This window comes from Delphinapterus leucas, chromosome 13, assembly GCF_059928025.1.
Source record: "Delphinapterus leucas isolate spDelLeu-1000000601 "Yukka" chromosome 13, BTC_Dleu_Yukka2, whole genome shotgun sequence".
Classification (NCBI taxonomy): Eukaryota; Metazoa; Chordata; class Mammalia; order Artiodactyla; family Monodontidae; genus Delphinapterus; species Delphinapterus leucas.
The window spans coordinates 87466256-87489467 of NC_143141.1; the positions used below are offsets into that span (position 1 = coordinate 87466256).

General features: G+C 43.0%; 1 long non-coding RNA gene across 5 annotated transcripts in view; it reads left to right on the forward strand.

The window, feature by feature from the left end:
- The window catches only part of LOC111164478 (uncharacterized), a 113350-nt gene that overhangs the window by 1567 nt on the left and 88571 nt on the right, over window positions 1-23212 (forward strand). For all 5 annotated transcript variants that reach the window (XR_004024186.2, XR_016395536.1, XR_016395537.1 and 2 more), the window contains exon 2: window positions 9549-9738. This is a non-coding gene — a long non-coding RNA (uncharacterized LOC111164478). The remainder of the gene's footprint in view (window positions 1-9548; window positions 9739-23212) is intronic.

Here is a 23212-nt window from a genome sequence, read left to right on the forward strand (position 1 = left end):
TCCAGCTGTGTCACCCAGGTCATTTACCAGGCTTAGCTCTGAAACTTCAAACTCTTTCCAAAAAACCTTACCCATCTTCAAAGCATTAAGTATTGTCATATGAACAGCTTGATTATAAGCCTCTAATTTTCTAGACAAACCCTGATTTCAAATGTTGAAATTTTACAATGGGAAGGGGGCACTGCTGAATGCCCAACTAAACTGGAGTTAGTATGTTGAACTAAAATACGAGCACCATAGCATCAGGAAGTTTTGTCTTTTTGTTTATTGCTGTATACCCAGGGCCTAGAACAGTACTCAGCTTATAGGATGTGATCAATAAATATTTGTTAAATGGATAGATGACTTTGTAAGAATTTTACATATATGCAAAATAGTTTAAAGAGATGACGTATCTTGATTTGAGGCTTTGGACATGTGGTTGCACAGAAATGAGTCACAGATTTTCCCAGCCATTCCTTAACAGAAAATTGAGTGTTTTGAGCAAAGTCAGACTCCTTGGAAGAAAATGTCTTCTTCGACTGTAAGACTTAGATGACTATTTCAGCAGAGAAGCTTTAATATGCATTTCTTAAAACTGGTTCACATGCCATTGCTGACCTGTCAGATTGGCACAGATGATTTTTGCTCAATGGAAATAATCAGTGGCAGAAGGGCTCAGTGAGGTGGACTCTGTCTTGTACTGCAGGTGTGAGTGAATGTGGGCACATCTCTTGAGAAAAATTCAGCTGCATAACAGGTGATATGGTGGAGCAATATTGAGGCAATGCCAAGAAGAGGAAACAGGGAAATAAAATTAGAATGGAGATAATAAACCCTTACAGGGATTGAAGAATCCCTGGGCCAAGATTTGATATAACACCAAAGCCTGATTGAAGGTATTAATATATCTAAAGAAAGAATGTGTAATCAGCAAGAGATGTATTTAGCCCTTCAATCCTAACAAAAGGAGGCCCTAACCGTAGCAAGGACCCCCACACCACTCTTATGCCCACGCAGTTAATGTCCCCAGGGAACCATACCTCTTAAGTGACAGACACAGAATCCAACACAAACTATTACTCAGTTCTGCCTGTAGGGAGAGAGGACACTGAATATAAAGGATATTTTCTCTGGGTGTAGATTACTGGATTAGCAGTTGTTCTTTCAGCTCTCTGAAGACATGGTTCCATTTCTTCTAACTTTCATTGTTTCTGTTGAGAAGTCAGCAACAAATGTTATCAACTATATACTAAGTAACTAGAAAATTCCCAATTGTTTGGAAATTAAGCAATAAACTTCTAAACAGCCCAATCAACTGAGCAGTCACAATGGACTGACAGAATATTTTGAACTGAATAAAAATGGAAATGTATCATAGCAAAATTATGAAATGCACTTAAATCTGGAGGGCAATTTATAGCCTGAAATTCATGGATTAGAAAAAAGAAAGGCTGAAAATCAATGATAAAGACATACATCTCAAGAAGTTAGAAAAAGAAGGTTAAACCAGATAATAATAATAGAAAGAAGGAAATTAAAAAGAAGAGAGATTAGTAAAAGAAAAAGCAAACATTCAGTGGGGGTGGTCCACAAACTAATATTAGCTCTTTAAAAAGAATCATAAATTCAGTAAACCCTGGAAAGACCAATCAAGAAGAAAAGCAAAATTAACCAATATTAGAACAATAAAAATGACATCACTACAGATACCATAAACATTAAAAAGATCATAAGAGGATACAGCTCTAAGACAATAAATTTGAAAATGTTGATGAATGGACAGATTCCTAGAAAAACACATAATCAAGAGCTATGCAAGAAGAAATACAAGATTTGAACAATCTTATACCTATTTAAGAAACTGACTCTATAAGTAAAAAAAAAAAATTTCTCATAAAGAAAACCTCAATCTCAAATGGCACAGCTGGTAAATTCTACCAAAATTTTGAGAAAGAAATAACACCCATCTTACACAGACTATTCCAAATAATGAAAAAAGAGAGAGCAGTTACCAATAAATTTTGTGAGGCTACCTTAAACTTGACGCCCAAATCTGACAAGGATATTTCAAGAAAAGTAAACATTAAAGTCCATTCTCTCCTCAGAACAAATGAAATATCAGCAAATTGAATGCAAGTCCTCTGCTGTATTCAGCAATATATAGATAGAACAGTAAATCAAAAGGACATTGGGTTTATTCTAAGAATGCAAGGTTGGTTTAACATTGAAAAACAATAACAACAACAATTTAAATAGTAATCCAGATAGTGTGGTGCAAGGATAGACAAAAGATCAATGGAATGGAATACAAAGTCCAGAAACTGACCCATAAATACATATAAGATAACCTGATTTTCAACAAAGGTGCTGCTAAAATTCAGTGGGGAAAGGATTGTTCTACAATAAATGATTCTGGATCATTTGAATTGAATTCATATGAAAATTATTGACCCCCTATCTCACACAAAAATTAATTGGAAATGAATCACATACCTACATGTGATAGGTAAAACCATAAAGCTTCTAAGAAAAAAAAAAAAGTAGGTAAATATCTTTATGGCTTAGGATAGGATAGATTTCCTTAAAAGATCACAAAACAGCACTATCCATGAAAGGAAAGATTGTTATATTGGACTTCATTAAAATTTAAAATTTTAGTTCATCAAAAAACATTGTTAAGGCAAACAAAAGACTGAGAGATGGTATTCATAATTCATATATTCAACAAAAGACTTATCTCCATAACAAAGAATTCTTACAAATCAATTAAAAAACAATTAAAAATAGGCTAGACTTGAACAACTAGTTCACAAAAGAGGACAGCTAAAAGAACAATAAATATATGGAAAGGTGCTTAACATCATGAGTCATCAGAAAAACGAAAATTAAAACAACAATGACAGGGAACACAGGTTCGTGCCCCGCTCCGGGAAGATCCCACATGCTGCAGAGTGGCTAGGCCCGTGAGCCATGGCCGCTGAGCCTTCGCGTCTGGAACCTGTGCTCTGCAACAGGCGAGGCCACAACAGTGAGAGACCCTCGTACCGCAAAAAAACAAAAACAAAAACAAAAAACAACAATGGGATGCCACCACACATCTACCAGAACGACTAAATATTTTTTAAAAATTGAAAGTATCAAGGTTCACCAAGAATATGGATGAATTGGGTCTCTTCTACTTTCCTGATGGGAGTATAAATTGAATATTTTGGAAAAGTCTTGGAAGTTATACTAAATCTATGCTAATTATGACCCGGCAATTCCACGCCTAGATATATACCCAAGGTAAATTAGTACATATGTTCACCAAAAGATATGTACAATTATTTTCATAAACCTTTCTTTATAATAGCCAAAAATTACAAACAACCAAATGTCCATCAACAGGAGAATGGACAAGCAAATGTGATTTAGTCATCCAATGGAATACAGTACAGCAATGAAGAAGAATGAACAACTGCTACATAAAACAACATGAATGAAACACAATGACATGCAGAAGAAGCCTATGGTGAATTTAAAATGGCCTTAAATTTTTTTGCCATTTCTCGCATTGGTTCTTGAAGTAGAATATGATGTAATAAAAACCTGGGACTTCCCTGGTGGCTCAGTGGTTAAGAATCCACCTGCCAATGCAGGGGACATGGGTTCGAGCCCTGATCCCGCATGCCACGGAGCAATGCACCACAACTACTGAGCCTGCGCTCTAGAGCCCACGAACCACAACTACTGATCCTGCACACCACAACTACTGAGGCCTGTGCACCTAGAGCCCATGCTCCACAACAAGAGAAGCTACCACAATGAGAAGCCCATACACCGCAACGAAGAATAGCCCTCACTCACCACAACTAGAGAAAAGCCCACGCTCAGCAACAAAGACCCAACGCAGCCAAAAAAAAATAAATAAAATTTTTTTAAAAACCAAAAAAACCTAAAACATGTGCCCAGATCTAATCCTATCCTAACACATACCCCTTAGACAGCAAAATACCAGAGAAAAATTTTGAGCATGCATACCCATTATACAGATATGTATTTTTGTATATATTATATACATGCAGGACTGTTCTAGTGATGTATATTATAGAACACTCATAAATATATAAAATAAATGTTTATATGTTTATTGATAAAATAAATAAAAATTTAATTTACTTATTAACATAATAAATAACTTTCCTTTCAGTGAAAATACTAGTAAGAGTTATGTAATTAAAGAGTTCACTAGTCTTTAAATCTTGGCTTAATACTGTAATACAGTGATTTGTAGTTTTTGTCCTAAGTTCAGTTTAATACTTCTTTTTAATGGCAGTCATAAAAGAAAAAGATACCTCACAAAGATGCATAGAACCAAGTGTTTTCATAACAATGGACACATGTGCAAACATCTAGTCTCAAAATGCTCTCTCCATAGCATGTTACTTCGAAAAAAGCAGTAACTTTTTTTTTTGCGGTACGCAGCCCTCTCACTGTTGTGGCCTCTCCCGTTGCGGAGCATAGGCTCCGGACGCGCAGGCTCAGCGGCCACGGCTCACGGGCCTAGCCGCTCCACAGCATGTGGGATCTTCCCAGATCGGGGCACAAACCCGTGTCCCCTGCATCGGCAGGCAGACTCTCAACCACTGCACCACCAGGGAAGCCCCAAAGCAGTTACTTTTTTATGCATTAAACAACTGAGCGCCTAGCTTGTGCCAGACACTTTTTGTTTTGTTTTGTTTTTTTTATTTTTGGCTGCGTTGGGTCTTCGTTGCTGTGCGCGGGCTTTCTCTAGCTGTAGCGAGCCAGGACTATTCTTCGTTGCGGTACGTGGGCTTCCCATTGCAGTGGCTTGTCTTTGGTGCGGAGCACGGGCTCTAGGTGCGTGGGCTTCAGTAGTTGTGGCTTGCAGGCTCAGTAGTTGTGGCTCGCTGGCTCTAGAGTGCAAGCTCACTAGTTGCGGCGCACAGGCTTAGTTACTCCACGGCATGTGGGATCTTCCTGGACCAGAGATTGAACCCGTGTCCTCTGCATTGGCAGGCAGATTCTTAACCACTGCGCCACCAGAGAAGTCACCAGACACTTTTTAGATACAAGGAGGAGATAAAGCAATAAACAAAAACATCTCTACCTCATGAAGCTTACATTCTAGCTGAGGGAGACGCATAATAAATAAATAAATATAAAATATGTCAGATAGCAAAACACTGCCATGAGGAAAAAGAATGTGAAAAAGAATGTGAAGATTGGGGGTGGGTAGGAGTTGCTATTTTAGACAAAATGGCCTAGGAAGGCCTCTCAAAGGTGAAATTTGAGAGAAGACATAAAAGAACTGGGGGACTGGGACTTCCCAGCGGTCCAGTAGTTAAGACTCCGCTCCCAATGCAGGGGGCCCCGGTTCGATCCCTGGATAGGAAACTAGATCCCACATGCCGCAACAAAGATCCCGCGTGCCGCACCTAAGACTTGGCCCAGCCAAATAAATAAGTATTAAAAAAAAAAAAAAAGGAACTGGGGGACCTAGCCATTTAGATTTGTTGGGGGTTAGCACTCCCGGTGCAAAGACCTTGAGACAGTAAGGTGGTCCTTAATAAGCCAGGAGGAGGTGGCAGAGGGCAGGAGGTCAGAGAGGTGGCCGGGCCAGGTCATGAGTAAGGTCTTGTGGATAATAGTAAGGACATTAGAGTTTATTCTCAGTGAGATGGAGAGCAGAAGAGTGACGGCAGCTGACTCATAGTTTAGAAGGATTGCACTGGGTGTCTGGAGAGTAGATTGGAAGGGGCTGGTGGAGGGGCAGGGAGATCGCTTTGGAGGCTACAGAAATGACCCAGGTGCGGGCTGCTGGTAGGGTGAGGGTGGAGATGCTGATGAGAAGTGGTCACCTTCTCCATAAATTTCGAAGGCAGAAGTAAAAAGTCTTTCCTTACGGGAAGGGGTGTGAGGAAAAGAGAAGAGTTAAGGATGACAGCAACGTTTGGGGTCTGAACCTACATAAGAATGCAGTTGCCATTTTACTGAGACAGGGAAGACTTAGGTGTGGGCTTATGGTAGGGTTTGGGGAAAAAAATCAAGAGTTCAGTTTAGAAGATGTTTAAGTTAGTGATGCCTATTTGATAGCCAAGTGGAGATGCTGAACGTGCTGTCGCATAGATGTTTGATGCTCAGGGGAAACGTAGGAACCGGAGGTATAAAGTGGGGAGTCCAGAGCCTGGCTAAGGTCATCGAGGGTCTGAGAGTAGACAGAGAAAAAGGTGTGAGATCTAAGACTGGGCGCTGCAGCGTGTGCACGAGGAGGGGCCAGAAGGAGGACCCGGAAAAGGAGCCTGAGCCAAGTGCCTGGGGGTAGAAGGTGGCCAGGAGCGTGCGGTGTCCTGGATGCCAAGTGAAGAGAGCGTGGCCAAAAGGAAGAAGCCCTCAACTGTGTCCAGTGCTCCGGAGAACTACGGGAGGACAGGGACCGGGAGCCCACCGGCAGATTTGGACAATGGTGCCATCAACGACCTTGACAAGAAAGCCAAATAGAGTGTGTTCAAGAGCGTAGACCTCACCTGTCAGGAATTCTGTTGGAGACAGAGGCCGGGGAGCCGTAGCTGGTAGGCGATGTAAAGTCCAGAGAGACTTTGGTCTGCTTTTGTTTCTTTGCTTGCTTAAGACGTTTATAAGCCGATGGAAACGAGCTGTCAGAGAGGGAAAATGCTGATGAGAAGAGACAGGGCACGATTTCAGGGGGCTCTCCCTGAGCTGCGAGAGGGGCGCGGGATATGCGGCCCAAGCAGAAGGGCTGGCCTTGTAGGCAATTCATCTGTGAACTGAGAGCGTGTGAGCAGGCTCAGGCACCGGTGGGAATGGCTGGAAAGGCTTTCCTGAGTATTCCAGTGAGATGGGAAGCAAGTCATCAGCTGAGCGGGGTGGGGGCTTGTACGAGGTCTAAGGAGGGATGGGAGGTGTAATAGCTCTTGGAAATGGGGGAGTTAAACCAGAAATCTAATAAATTGTCAGGCAGCATTAGGGGTGCCCTGGGCGTCTGTGATCGTAAATATAGAGATAAGGCCACTCAACACATCCAGCCATTCAGCTGCTCGCTTGGTTAAAACATCCCATTTACTCCAAAGGGACAAGTGAGGTGTATTCACAATTCCAAAAGTATCTGCCAGGCAGTATGCCGCTGACAGCCACTTGTTATCACGTGTCCAAATCTGATACTTCCGTTTGTGTAAAAAGAAAAAAAAGACAACTCACCTGCAAGTCTGACAGGTCTTTTAAGTATTTTGCCGTGAGACAACCAACAACCTTCGAGGTGGAAAAAGGACTTTCACGGGTATTCAGCCCATTACAGGTTAGGGTAACAGTCCTGTGGCATCTGCAAGGTCTTGTGTTTATAAAATTAGCCAGATCCGTGGCATCCTGCAGCGATGTGCACACTTCTGCCTTCAGCCTTTGCTGCCACTTCCTGCTAGTGCGTGAGGCCATGGATGGACTTCACCCACGGCATTCTAGGCAACCTTATCTCAGAGTCCTTTTATTATTCTAGTCAAAGCAGCCACTCTTTCATTGGTTATATGGACACAATTTTACCCGAAATATTGCTTTTATAAAAGAAATTATTTACTGTTGAGAATATATGCTCCCTGGTGCATCTTCCCATTAGCAGCTCCTCGAAAGTAATTCCTTCCATATTTCATTTTTGAAACAATCTAGTGACTACCATGAACAGGGACTTGTTAGAAACATCTGTATTTTATCCAACTATATAGCAAACCTTCAAATTGCAAACCTGTGTAATTTGTTCTCATACTTGTTTCTTCTAAATTTTCAGCACTTTCTACGTCTTCCAACATTATTTGTTGTCTGTTATTTCAGCCGTATTTATTACAACAGAATAGAAAACTGATAACTATAAAATATATCTTTAGGGAGTAGATAGATGCTTTAGAAAACGCAGCTGGGTAGGTATATACCATGACTAGGTGGGGTAAGTGCACAGAATTTTTATGGGGTCATCAGGGAAACCTCTCTGAAGAAGGGCCAGGTGAGCCAAGGTGGGAATGCAGTGAGAACCGTGCAGGACTATGGGGGACTATGTCCCAGGGAGAGCGACAAGTCCGGAGACGGAACCGGGCTTGGTGTGTTTGAGGAACAAAAGGAAGCCTGTGTGTCTGGAGGGTAACAGGTGAACAGTAGAGTCATTGGCCTTGGGGTCAGATGCTGGGCAAGGCCCAATTGCTGAAGGTCTCCTGGACCCACGGGGCTAATAGGAGGCCAGTACACCCTTACAGCCCCTTCTACGTGTTACACCAGGCGTCCCTGGTGGGTCCTGCCTCCTGGCCACCATCACTGGCTCCTACCAGGGAGGCGGGAAGGGACTCCTGGTGGATCAGCTACGGCTGCCTTGTCCTGCCCACTTAGCCCAGACCTGTGTGTGGGGATAACAGGCTTCACAAGATTCTGACTCAGAGAGAGCAGGGAGAGCCTGGGGGAGCAGAAAAATGGGGCCCCACATAGGCATAAGCCAGGTGTTGGGGCTTCACTGGGAGGGCAGATACTCCCACCCCAGGAATGGAGGAAGGAAGGGCCTGAGGACACCAGGGTGCAGCCCTTCTTCTTCTCACCATTCTTACTGAAATTCACTTCCATCTAAGGGTGTGCATTTGTTAAAACCCTCCACGAGTTTTCCGGCGAAGGGCACTAACAGCGCTGCTTTCCTTGGTGAGTGAGAGCCAATGCATATGTAACGTTTTCTGGGCCAAACACCAGTCTAAACCTGTTAACTCCTTTGAGTATTAGCAGCAGCAGCCCCATTTTACAGACAAGAGAACTAAAACAAAGAGATTTTAAATTTCTGTAAGTGGCAGAGCCAGGAGTCAAAACCAAGTAGCCTAGTGGAGAACATGGTTTGGGCCACATGGCCCTCTCTGGAAGGTCAACCTCACGAAATACGGCAAAATACGGTCCTCCACAGTGGGTCCCTGTGGCTTAGCCAGTAATAAGATACTGACTACGTTAAGAACCTCAGATGATATTGTAAGGCTCAGAACATGTTTGAATATAATTACTCTTAGTTCAGCAGAAGCTGAGGGACAATTCAGTACTGCAAACAATATTGTTTTATTAAGAGAAATTCTGTATTTCAAGACCACAAGTGACCTAGTGGCTACTGATTTAATGGGGAAGTTATTGGAGGAGTTTGATGTGTTTCACTCTGTCAAATCCTAGCCCCAATAGGGACATTATTTAATTAGTGAGACTGTATCAAACCAAAGATCACACAAAAACCAGAAATGACTTAGAAATTATTACACTGATTTGATGAATGCTCTGTGTTTCAACTTACATCATCTGTAAGCAGTTTTATTATATAAACAGATATAGTTTGGTTTATTTAGAAAATAGAAGGGAATGTATTTTTAAATTGTGATTTACGTAGAAACTTATACATAATATATATTTCCCTACCAGTTGTTAAATATGAGTATTTTGAATATTTCTTCTGAGGCCACAGAAGGTATTTCAATTTAATTCTAAATGTGTTGAGAAGTCATTGAAGGATTTTGAACAGAGGAATGACATGCTCTATTTTATTCTTTTAGTTGTTATTCAGGTCTCTGTATGGGGAACAGCCACAGATCACAAGGGTGGAATGAAGATGGCTAATCGGGAGTGTCGACTGAAAAAATGCACAACCTAAAAGTTGGCAATTATGTTTTATTCAGCGGACATACTGAGGACTTAAGCCCGGAGACAGCCTCTCACGTAGCTCTGAGGGATTTCTCCAAAGAGGTAAGGGAGGAGCCAGGATATATAGGAATTTTTTGCAACAAACAAACAAAAAACAAAAAAACCCCAGGTAGTCGGAACATCAAAAGATTACTGTTAATTAAAGAAAAACCAGAATCTCAAGTTAATGCATTTAGCACTTTTCTACGTATGGGCGGGTGCAGGATGCTCATTGAAATCATTTCTTTGATATGCACCTTAGCCATCTGGGGCCAGTATCCTGCTCGCTCCATCCTGAACACCCTCCGGGTGCACCATGGGGACGTGGGGTGCCTGTGGTTGCTGAGGGCTTGATGACCGCAACATCCTTTGTTTACTGATGCGGCAGGCGACATTCTCTGTCCACAGGAGGCTGTTACAGGAATCCAACCCAGACATGGGTGTACTTGGATAAGAGCACCGTCGTGGGCAATGGGATATAGATATACTTTGGAGGTGGAGCCAACAGTGGATTGGGTGTAGTTGTGAGAAAAATCCTAGGGATCTAGGATAACGTTGTGAGGTGAATGGTGGAGCAGAGATGGTTATGAGCGGGTTTGGGGTGAAAATCAAGATTTGGGACACCTCAGGTTTGATATGTCTCTTAGAAATACAAGAGGAGACATTACAGATAAATGAATCTGGAATTCAGAGATGTTCTGGCTGGAGACGTGGATTTGGGTGTCCTAGTGTCAAAATGAGATTTAAAGCCCTAGGACTAAATGAGAACACCTGGGGAGCGAGAGTAGCGAGTGAATGAGGCGAGAGCCCCAGGCTGAGACGCGGGCTCTGTGACCTTTAGAAGTCAGAAGGGCAGAACAATCTAGTAAAGGGAGTACAGGAGGAGCGGCTAAGGGGAATGAGGAAAACGGGCGGAGTATGGTGACCAGAACCACGTGAAGAAAGTGTCAAGAAAGAAGAAACATCAAATGCTATTAAGAGTTAAGCATAAAAAAACCCGACAAAAACCCGACTTAGCAAGATGCACGGCACTGACAAGACGGTTTTAGTAACGTGTTAAGGATGACAGTTGAATTGGAATGGGCTCAAGGCAGAGCCGGAGGAAAAGGGTAGACCGTCAGTAAAGGCCTGTAAGGAAGAGCAGGGAGGTACAGAGAGGGTAAAAATGTGAACTATTACAGCGGGTTTGTGTGTGAATGGAAATGAAACATTGACTGGGGTGGGGGATAGAATTACAGGATCGAAGTCCTTGAGTGGATGAGAGGGACAGATCTGACCCCAGATGAGGCCACCCTGAGGGGCTGCATTATTCTCACCTGACCAGGCCATGGAAATTCCTGGAATGTGGCCACCTCTCAGCCAGGCTGGGGCCCCTGTCTGCCGGGTGTGACCACATCTGAGCATCGGAGCTGGTTCCACTGCCCCCTCAGGACCTACCCCCCTCCCCTGGTGTTGCCAACATCCCAGGGCTTGGAGCCCAGGACAACTCAGCTAGATTTTAGTTAAGAGGTTCTGCTGAGTGTGGAAATAGCTAAATACTCTTTCTAGGAGGCGACAGAGCAGAGACTCTGCAATCAGGAGAGAGGATTTGAATCTTGGCCCTGAAACTTCCCTGCCAGCTGTGTGACCTGGACAAATCACTTCTCTGAGTCTCAGGTTTCTCATCTGCAATGTGGAGATGATAACTTTACCAAGACGCCTTCTGAGATTGTGAGGTAGAAGCGGGATAGTGGGTGTGCCAAGGCTCCGTCAGAGCTCTGTAAGCTGGGACGTGAGGGGCAAATGCCATAAATTGTCATGAGACTTCATTCACTCTATCATTCCCCCATTCATCTCTCAAAACAGGCACAGCTTGTAGAGGAAGCATTTCTTGGGACACATTCCTGGGCACTCCTCTCTGTGGGTTTAATTTTCATAACTAGACTTTTAAGCTTTTTTAAAGATAAGAGCAAGTGCTTGGCTCCTTGTGAGAGCCTCCAAGTTTCACTACAGACATAAATATATCACGTCAAGATCACCAGCTGAGAGGGAGGGGAGACGTATTATTATCTTCAAAGCTTTCTGGGAACCTATTAAATGCTAATAACAAAGCACTGGGATAGTCTAGAGTGCAAACACCTATCACATGTATGAGCCTCCTTTCTCCCTGGGCGCCCATCAACATTTCTGCTGGAGGAAGAGAGAATCAAGTGTGTCCCCGAAGAATGGACCCTCCGAGTGCTGCAGGACCTGCTAGCGGCCTGGCCTATCCACACCTGAAGCTGAAACCCCCTGTGTTTTGCGTAGCGCTAGGGAGAAAGGTAAAGAAACGAATACGGGCTGGGTACAGAGTGTTTGGAGCAATAAAAGGCCCATTACTCAGGTTATCTCATCACTGAGTTGGGAGGTAATCGTTCTCTCCCCATCAAACTGGGAGGGAAACTGAGGCTCACTGGCTCACGTGGCCAACAAGAGCCAGAGGGGGACACGGTAACTCATTTCTCCCTGCTTCAAAGCCCACTCGTTCTGCTAACAGAGTAGGTGCTTCATAAAGTTTTTCGTAGTGAGTGAGCGAGTGGATGAATGAATAAAGTCCTCTGGATGCAAAATTGCCTTTTGTCAAAGGATATCAACAGCCATAGGCACAGCCCCGATTACACAGAAGCAAAACCGCCTTGTAAGATTCATGTGAGGTCTCAGAGTGTGGCCTGAAAAGCTCAGGAGTTCGAGTGATAAGATCACAGGCAGGTTGCAGAACCTGTTGGGGGCTGGTTTCTCCATTTCTAATCTTGGGGCAAACATGTCTTGCTCCTCCCTCCCTTCCAGGAAGCAGAGTTAACAGAACACAGGTGTTTGTAGCTCTGGCCACGAGCCTTAAAGTCCTTGAAAGATGAGTCCTGGCTCACGACCCTCCCGTGGCCAGTACTGGCGACATAACTCGTGGGGCCCAGCACAAAATGGAAATATTATGCCCGTGGATTGAAAATTAATAAGAACTTCAAGGCGGTGGCCTCAGAGCAGTAAACCGAGGCTGGGGCCCTTCTGAGTATGGGGTCCCATGTGACTGTACAGGCCGCACACCCACGAAGCCAGCCCTACCTGTGGCTGCTGATTCCGGAGAAGGGAAGAAAAGGTCTTAAAAGGAGATTGGTGGGACATCTTGGGAGCACCCAAAATAGGACAAATCAATAAACTCACCATGGAGATCAGGTTCTAGTTTCTTGAAAGACACAATTTCAGACTAGAAAGAGTGTTAAAATTCATCTAGTAAAGACAAATATCATATGATATCACTTATTTGTGGAATCTAAAAATATAGCACAAATGAACTTATTTACAAAACAGAAATAGAGTTACAGACGTAGAAAACGAACTTACGGTTACCAAGGGGGAAAGGAGGAGGATAAACTGGGAGATTGGGATTGACATATACACACTACTATATATAAAATAGATAACTAACGAGGACCTACTGTATAGCACAAGGAACTCTACTCAATACTCTGTAAGGATGTATACAGGAAAAGAATCTAAAAAAGAGTGGATATATGTATATGTATAACTGATTCACTTTGCTGTACACCTGAAACTAACACAACTATATCAAACTAAATCAACTATATTTCAATAAAATTTTTTTTAAAAAGTATTAAGTCCACAAGGACCAAGGAAATGGGAGGAGAGGCAATGGTAATTGAAGAGGATTTGAAAGTGGGCATGTGGGGTAGGAGGACGCACAGACCAGAAATGGGGGAATTGAGTGAAAATCTGAATACTGCCCCTCCCCCTTCCTAGAATGCCAGTAGCAAGTTTTATATCCCCACCCAAGGCAGGAGATAAGAATCTTCTCTGGAGTAAATCCCAGAGACTACCATTTGGGATTCTTTACAATGAGCTGGTTTGAAGTTCCGTCCTATTAGACTGAAGCCCTAGGACCCAAGTCTGGCTTATGTGCAAAGAGATTTCTAGGCTCCCAAGTGAAAGCCGATGGCTAAGTACCTCCAGACACAGGGGAAGTCTTCTAACTTGAAGACAGAAAACAAAACAAAACAAAACAAAAATGGGAAAAAGAATTGGGAGGATCAGAGACAACCTCAAACTGACAGTCTCCCTGAAAAGAGTAGGGATGATCTATGAAAGAAGAACCAGAAAGCTTTGGGGGGAAAAAAAAATCCACTAAATAAGGAAAACCTCTGGAAAGTTACATATACGACTCAAAATAAAAATTCAATATAAAAAGTAGGGCTTCCCTGGTGGCACAGTGGTTAAGAATCTGCCTGCCAATGCAGGGAACACGGGTTTGAGCCCTGGTCCAGGAAGATCCCATATGCCGCAGAGCAACTAAGCCCGTGAGCCACAACTACTGAGCCTGTGTGCCACAACTACTGAAGCCTGCGCGCCTAGAGCACCTGCGCGCCTAGAGCCCCTGCTCCGCAACAAGAGAAGCCACTGCAATGAGAAGCCCATGCACCGCAACAAAGAGTAGCCCCCGCTCGCCACAACTAGAGAAAGCCCGCGTGCAGCAACGCAGACCCAACACAGACAAAAATAAATAAAAATTTTAAAATCTAAAAAAATAAATGAAGCAAGAGGATAAGTCTAAGAGGTTAAAAGCCAACTACTAGAAATGCCAGATAGAGAGCCAAGGGAACAAAATTATGAAGGAAACTTCTCAGAACTAAAGCATGATTTTCCAACTCAAAAGAGCTAGCTCAAGGGATGGGCCTAGCACGGAGAATGAAAAAGACCCACGGTCAGGTACACCACGGTGAAGTTTTTGACTATCAGGGATACAGAGAAGATATTATAAACTTCTAGAGAGAAAAAGAAGAGGATCAGAATCAATGGACCTCTCAACAACACTTTGGGATCTAGTGGACAATGGGCCAATGCCTTCAATATTCTGATTTATATCCTACACTTCTATATTCAGCCAAACTGTTCATCAAATGAAGATAGAATAAGATACTTTCAGACACGCAAGAACAAAAATCATTTACTTCCCTTGTACCTTTAGTGAACTACTGGAGATAGTGATCCAATAAAACGAGGGAGTAAACCAAGAAAGGAATACATGGAATCCAGGAAGCAAGGGATCCGAAGCGCAAGAGGCAACATGAATCCCCACGATGATGGTGAATGGAAATTTATGGTTGACATTGGTACTGCATACAGTTTAAATTGGAGAACTTGGAAGGAAGGCTCTGAGAAGAAGGTCTCTAGGAATAAGATGAACATGATATATTTGAGATTACGGAAAACATTATTAATAGAACTGAAGCAGGCTTTTTTGGGATATTAGGAAAAATTAAATGTGTAGAAAATCAGGCACATGGGAAAATGAGTAACTCCAGTAAAAGTGAAGGACTGAATAACTAAGGTGTTACGGGGTGGGCAGAGAGCTCGAGTGATGCTCTAGTGAATGACATTTGCACAATCATAATTAAATATGTCCTGACTATAACTACATTGGGGGGATAGGGAAGTGGAAATGGGAAGGTGAGGGAGATCTGAGTCCTTATTTATCATTGTAGGGACTCAGTAGTAGTGTCTCAAAATGTAAATTAATAATTAAGAAATAGGGATAGCTCCAGTCCATGGTTTTTAATATCATCTGTAAGACTTCCAAGTTTAAAATGGTGAAGGAAAGGTGTTCCCACCTCTTTTTTTGCTCAAAAACAACCAAGGAAAATAACAAGAAACACAAACTCTATTCTTGACACTTAGCAGACATTGCAAATCTGAACCATTAAATGTGAACCACTAAGTGGCTAGAAGAATGACAAAAAAGTGAACGAAGATGAATCCAAATGCCACTAGAAGTATAATTTATTTATAATAGAATTCACCAATTTTAAGTCTACATGATGAATTTTGACATATGTCTTTAGTAGTGCAACTGCTGTCAAAAATATGATTTAGAACATTGCAGTCAATCCCCATCCCCAATCCCTGAACCCCTAGCAACGGCTGATCTGCTATCACCACTTCAGATTCTCCTTTTCTAGAACTTCATATAAATGCATATAGTATGTAGTCTTTTGTATCTGACTTTTTTCACTTAGTAATGCTTTTGTGATTCATCATGTTGTTGCATGTATAAGTAGTTTATACCTATTAATTGCTGAGTAGTATTCCATTTAGGTATAGATTTTTCTTTATCCATTTACCAATCAATGGACATCTGGACTGTTTCCAGTTTTTGGCTACTCTGAACAAGGCTCTTATAAATATTCACGTACAGATCTTTGTGTAGACATATATTAAATATTTTCACTTCACTTGAAAAATACACAAGAGTGGAATTCCTGAGTCATATGGTAAGTGAATGTTTAACTTTGTAAATAAATGCTAACCCATTGCTCCACCTTCTAGCCAAACTTGGCATTGTCTTTTAAATTCTATCCACTACAGTGGATATGTAGTGGTATCTCCATTTGGTTTAAATTTGCATTTCCCTAACAACTAATGATGTTGAACATCTTTTCATGCGCTTATTTGGCATCAGTGTTTCTGATAAAATGTTCAGAACTTTTGCCTAATTTTAATTGTCTTGTCTTAATATTGAGAATTCATTACATATTGTGGACATAAGTCCTTTATTTTGTGTATGTTTGCAGACATAGTCTCCCAGTCTGTGGCTTGCCTTTTCTTTTCTTTCTTTTTTTTAAAAATTTATTTTATTTATTTATTTTGGCTGTGTTGGGTCTTCGTTGCTGCGCGTGGGCTTTCTCTAGTTGCAGCGAGTGGGGGCTACTCTTCGTTGCAGTGCACGGGCTTCTCATTGTGTTGGCTTCTCTTGTTGCAGAGCGTCGGCTCTAGGGTGCGTGGGCTTCAGTAGTTGTGGCACACGGGCTCAGTAGTTGTGGCGCATGGGCTTAGTTTCTCTGCAGCATTTGGGATCTTCCTGGACCAGGGCTCAAACCCGTGTCCCCTGCATTGGCAGGTGGATTCGTAACCACTGCACCACCAAGGAAGTCCCGCCTTTTCTTTTAACTAATTGTGCTTTCAAAGAGCAGACATTTTCAATTTTGATGAAGTCCAAGTTATTGATTTTTAAGATTTTATGTGTCCTATTTTTTAAATCTTTGCCTAACCCAAGATCACTAAGGTTTTCTCCTATTTTTTTAAAGGTTTATAGTTTTAGCTCATTTTTGTACGTATAGCCACCAATTATTTGAGCACCTTTCGTTAAATAGATTATCCTTTCTTCCATTTAATTGTCTTGGCACCTTTGCTAGAAAACCAATTGACCACATATATGTGTGGATCTATTTCTGGACTTTCTATTTTGTTCCATTGGTCTATATGTCAACTTTACTTGAATACCATTCTATCTTGATTTCTGTCAGCTTTATAGTAGGTCTTGAAACCGGATTGGGTGAGGCCTCCAACTATGCTCTTTTTCCATGTTGTTTTGGCTATTCTACATGCTTTGCATTTCCACATAAATTTTAAAATTTGCTTACTAAATTTTCCAAAATAACCCTGCTAATATTTTGAATGTCATTGTGTTGACTCTATAGATTAATCTGGGGGAGAATTGGCATTTTAACAATACTGAATCTTCCAGTCCATGAGTATGGTATGTCTCACCATTTGCACTCACCTTTAATTTCTCTCAGTAATGTTTCATAGTTCTCAGAGTACAGTGATCGCATAGATTTGTTAACTGTATCCCTATTTCATAGTTCTGTGCATGTGCGCTTGTGTATGTGTTTGAGAGAGAGAGAAGAAAAGGGAGGGAGGTAGAGAGTTTCCTTTATGTTCCCAAAGTTGAGCAAAAGAAAATTGGTTAATTAAGGATTGTGGTCAGCTGAATTCCAGTTAAGTAAGATTTTACTGTATTTGGCATTCATGCTAATAGCTCTGATTATGTCACACCCCATGTTCAGAAACCTTCACTGGGAAATAATTATGGGATGTGCTCAAAGAATGTAGTATCAATTTACAAAGGGAAAAATTGGAAACAACTGAGCAAGCTGATTAAGTGATGCTATGCTCTTACCTTGCAGCCATAAAAATGACATTAGGCAACAGTGTTTTTCAGAACGGGGTCAGGGTGTCTTACAGGGTCAGGCGGGCATCAGGGCTCCCACCCATGTTCTGATCACAGTAGTTCTACTTATATCCCTTTTGGCCTTTGAGGTTCCTGGTAGGATTTTGTTTAAAAACAGAGTTCCGGTGCATACAGTGTTTAAAAACCATTATTGCAAAAGAATTTTTAATGACCAAGAAAGATGTTAATGGAATTATAATCAGATTAGAAAAGAATATGTGTTTTATGTCCCTGTTTGGGGAAAAAAGAAATATGTGTACAGAAAAAAATTGGTAGGTTATACATGTTTCAAAATATTAATAGCAATTACATCTGCACAGATTGTGACTTATTTCTGAATGTTCTCATATGTATTTTTCTAAATATGTACAGTGTAAAGTGTATTGTTGTTTAATGAGAATAGAGTAAACTACAAATTCCTTAGTGTGTCATTCAAGGCTCTCCACCATGTGATATTAAAGGTCTTTCTAGATTCCTTGGTAAACCTCAGCTCATCATAGAGTTACAAGTTTAGTCTCGAAGAATTACTCACCGTTTCCTGAATACGCCCTTCGTTTCCCTGTCCCCACACCTTTTCTCCAGCTATGTTCTTTCTTTTTTCTTTCTTTTTTTATTTGGCTATGCTGGCTCTTAGGTGCGGCCGGCAGGCTCCTTAGTTGCGGCTCGCCAGCTCCTTAGTTGTGGCATGCACGTGGGATCCAGTTCCCTGACCAGGGATTGAACCCAAGCCCCCAGCATTGGGAGCGCGGAGTATTAACCACTGCGCCACCAGGAAAGTCCCTCCAGCTATGTTCTTAGTCCAGAATTCCCTAATCACAGACCCACTGGTGTTTAACCCATTCAAAGAGAATGTGATAAAATGTACATTAAAGGGGAGAAAAAGACAATTCAAAGCCATAGAGAGAGTATGATTTCAACTAGTTTAAAAAACACAAAGAAAAAACTGGAAGGAGCAATGTAAATGATTTATAGAGGCAGCACCTCTGTATCAGGATTATCAGTCTTTTGTTTGTTGCATTTTATTACACTTTCCACATCATCTACAGTGACCTATTAAAATAGGAAAAAAGGAAAATAATCATAGCCATTTAAAGACCTATATCAAATGCTAATTCCTCCAAGAGCTTTTCACAGAATAATAATAATAAATTTTTTAGATTCTCCGGCCTGTGTCTCCTAACAATTTCACTGTATCTGTGTGTTGCATGGTATAGTATGAAGTGACCTGAATCTGTAGGCAGAAGACCTGGGGTTAATCCTGGCCTCTCCACTTGCTGGCCTATACTTGGCAAATTGCCTTACCTCTCTGAGTGTCTGATGCCTCCCAGGGCTGTAGTAAGGATTAACTGAGACAACATGAATAGGCTCTGTAAACTGTAAAGTGCTTTTCAAATGTATGCTGTCTGATTCTCCCACGAGGCTGAAGTTCAGTCATCCCAAACTATCCACCATAGGCGACACTCAACAAAAGACTGTTGATTTAAATCTTCCCACAGTTCCAAAAGAGAGCAAAAATCTCTTTGTATCCTGAAATGTTACCAGTAGACTGGGATTTAATAAAGGCCTGTGCTTCGGAGAGACTGTGATTTGCGTTTTGATTTCCCTTTGCTGTTCCCAGGACCTGTGGCCTTAATAAGCCATCCAGTAATCAGTGGGCTCCAGCACAGCCTGGGGGTGCTATTCAGTGTTACTAAAAATAAGAAATTACAGGCCAGAGCAATACTTAAACTGAACATGGCTCTGGGTTTATGACACCTACCCCCAGGAGTTAACTCCTTGAACTGCATTCAAGACCCTAACCAAGGGGCTTCCCTGGCGGTCCAGTGGTTAAGACTCCGTGCTTCCACACACTGCACAGGACATGGGTTCCATCCCTGGTCAGGGAACTAAGATCCTGCATGCTGCAATATGGCCAAAAAAAATAAAGAAAAAAAACAAGACCGTGACCAAGAATGTTACAGAGGATTAAGCATTTGTATTTGTGAGCTCAGAATGAACATGTCCAGATCGAAGCCTGCACTTACTAGAATATTCATTCCAAGGGCAAGGTGTGGGAGAAAGAGTATAGAACTGCAAACCAGAATTCTAGTCCCAGTGTTGTCACCAGGGCCATGTGTCCCTGAGTAAGTTCTTTCTTTGCTCTGGGCCTCAGTTTCTCTATCAACAACGTGAGCATCTGGACCAGCCTGCTTCCAGCTCCGGAGTTCTCAGATGTTAGCATCCCTATCAGCTTAGCTTCCCAGTGCCCCAGCTTGTGCCCTGCTATGGGGACCCTGCCTGTGTGACCTGGTGCTGTCACATCCTAGCCAGGGCCTCTGCCTTGTCCCCAGGCACACGTGACCCAGGCGGGCTGAAACTCTGATGGAAGCTCAGTGAGAAGGATGGGCTGACTTCGGGCTTGAATTGACTTCTCCGACTAAAATCAGACAGACGGGGGAGGCAGATAAATACCAGCCAGATGGAGGCTCCATGGAAAGTAGACCCAGGACCTTCTGAGGCTTCGCTTTTGTAGGGGAGCAGGGTCTTCCTTCTACCTTCCTAGGGTTTTTCAGCTGGCCTGAGAATTAAATTGACATAAGACAGATCAGCAGGAGAAAAGCATACACATTTATTTAACAGAAGTTTTGTGTGACATAGGAGCCCTCAAAAGGACATGAAGACCCAAAGAAGTGGCAAAATCTCTGTGCTTTTATACGAGGTAAAACAGAGAGAAGCAATGGTGGAAAAGAAACTAAAATAAGTGGATAGGCTAAAGGAAGATAAGAGTTATTTTAACAAGGCACAGAATTCTGTGGTCTCACCTGACCATTCTTGATGATATGCATGTTACTGTCTCTCTGGTGTAGGGAGGACATCTTTCACATGGGAGTTTCATCTCTTGCTTTTAAGAAAAAAAAAAGGAAAGTCAGGGTGTTCTTCTTGTATCTGCTGTTTTTTTTTAAGTGCCTTTAACTCAAAATGGGCGATATGCCAGAGTGGCATATTTTGGGGTGGTGTGTTCTGACCTCCTCCTTGAATTGATGGTGTTGGACCAGATTTTTTGTAACAGCAGTCGTTGTATTGGGCCCTGGCCTGTGCTTGGCAGTCCACAAAGTGCTTCCACACACATTGCCTCGTTGTGCAATGAGTCTCCTTACTCTGAGGCTACAGGTTGGGAGACAGGCTGCGAGATTTCCCCAAAGACAGAGTCACCTGTGGGGAGTCAGGGCCTGCACCCCTGCCTCTCCCCGCAGTACTGTGGGCCATAGTGATCATGCGTTCACATTGGGCCTACCATCGGGCAGGCACTTTTTGCCTTGAGTCATTCAATCTTTACAACAACTCTGCAGGGGGTTAGGTTTCACTAAGGAGGAAACCAAAATGGAGCAGTGGAGTAACTTCCCTAAATTCATGCAGCTAGTAAATGCATCTAAGGGCTGGAACCTGGGTCCATGTAAGTCGAGTCTGAGCTCTTAACCCCTCTACCCTGCCCCCACCCCCCAGTGCCTGGAAGAGCAGGAAGGTCTGTCCAGGAGCCAGGTTTCTGGTTCTGTGACTTCATGAGATTTCAGTCTGGGCTTCTGGAGGACGAGCCCTCTTAGGTTTGCTCTCATGATCTCACCTTTTCTCTCCTAACCCCAAAGCCGGAACCACGTGGCATGAACTGACTCTCCTCTGCATGACCCTGGACAGGTCCCTTGACCTCTCTGGACGGGGCTTCCTGGTCTGAGAAGGCAGAGGAGAGGCACGAGATGCCTGCTGAGGGCCCTGTGCTCCTGTGTGTGCTGGTGTGTCCCCCTAAGACCAAAACCTGTGTGAAAAACACAACCCCAAATCCCTGCTCTGCTTCTGAAGTATCATTGGAAGGATTAAGGAAGAACAAGGATCCAGACTGGCTAGGAGTCAAGTAGGCCCTTGAGCCCCATGAGGCCTGCATTCTAGAAACTTCTAAAAGTCCCAGAATTCACAAATGCCAGTAGAGCACACGATTTCTCCTAACAACAAATGCTGAACACTAGAACTGAAAATATTCCCGGGACCGCTTGGACCTTTAGGGACACAGTGATGCTGCACAGGAGCCCCCTGGGAGACCCCCAGCTCTGTGCCCAGCCACCCAATGATGTTTCAGAAAAAGGACACGTTACCACGTGTGGTGGCTTCCAGGGTGGCTCATGTAAGCCAGACTCTGAAGGCCAGAAACCACCTGGGAACCTTTGGGCCCCAGAGACTGAACATCCTCACTGCTAGCAGCCAGGAAGCCTTTTGCAATACTTCTGTCAACTTCAACATCTTTGCACTCTTCCCTGGGAGACACTGCAAATGATGAGAAGACATTTCTGGGGTCTCTCACCATGTAAACTGGGTGACCCCAAAGAGGGAGTTTCTTTTCCCTGCACGTGGAACTGAGAGTGAATCACAGGAAAAAACATTATGTGCCTCAACACAAGGCTTTGAGATGAAAACACACACGTGAGATCTGGCTGTCTCGTAATTTCATCCCGTTCAGTTTGACAAATATTTATCACTGCCTCTGCACAGAGCTGTGCAAAATACCAGTGGGAACCACCCCAGGGAGCCTCTAGATGCTTTTTCGTCCCATCATCACCTAATCTTAGGTGCTTGTGATGGTTCCGACTTTTCAGAATGAGAAAACGAAAGTTGGACAAGAGAAAACGACTTGTCCAAGATAACACCATTCATAAAATGGTTAATCCAGAACTTTAACCCATTTCTATGTGTCTCCAAAGCCTGAGAATGAGTGGAAAGGAGAGGGTAGTTTTCTATAGATATAGAAAAAACACTAGAAGGAAACACGGAAATGTGAGCAATGCTTCTTTCTGGTAGTAGGGCTACAATCATTTTTTGTGTATCCTTGTGCTTTTTCCATCTTCCAATTTTTCTCTGTCCTTGGACCTAAGGTGCAGAGGATGGCACTAAACGTACTCCTCAGTCCCTCTCTAGCTTTATTTATTTATGTATAATTTTTAAAAAATTTTATTTATTTTTGGCTGCGTTCGGTCTTTGTTGCTGCACGCAGGCCTTCTCTAGTTGCGGTGAAGGGGGGCTACTCTTCGTTGCGGTGCTCGGGCTTCTCATTGTGGTGGCGTCTCTTGTTGTGGATCACGGGCTCTAGGCACACGGGCTTCAGTAGTTGCAGCACTTGGGCTCGGTAGTTGTGGAACACAGGCCCTAGAGCACAGGCTCTAGGCATGCAGGCTTCAGTAGTTGTGGCACGTGGGCTCAGTAGTTGTGGCTCACGGGCTCTAGAGCGCAGGCTCAGTAGATGTGGCATGTGGGCTCGGTAGTTGTGGCTTGCAGGGCTCAGTAGTTGTGGCACATGGGCTCGGTAGTTGTGGTGCACGGGCTTAGTTGCTCCACGGCATGTGGAATCTTCCCAGGCCAGGGCTCGAACCCATGTCCCCTGCACTGGCAGGCAGACTCCTAGGTGCCACCAGGAAAGCCCTGCAGGTTTATTTAAATGATGAACCAATTCCCTTTATGCCCAGACCCTACTCCCGC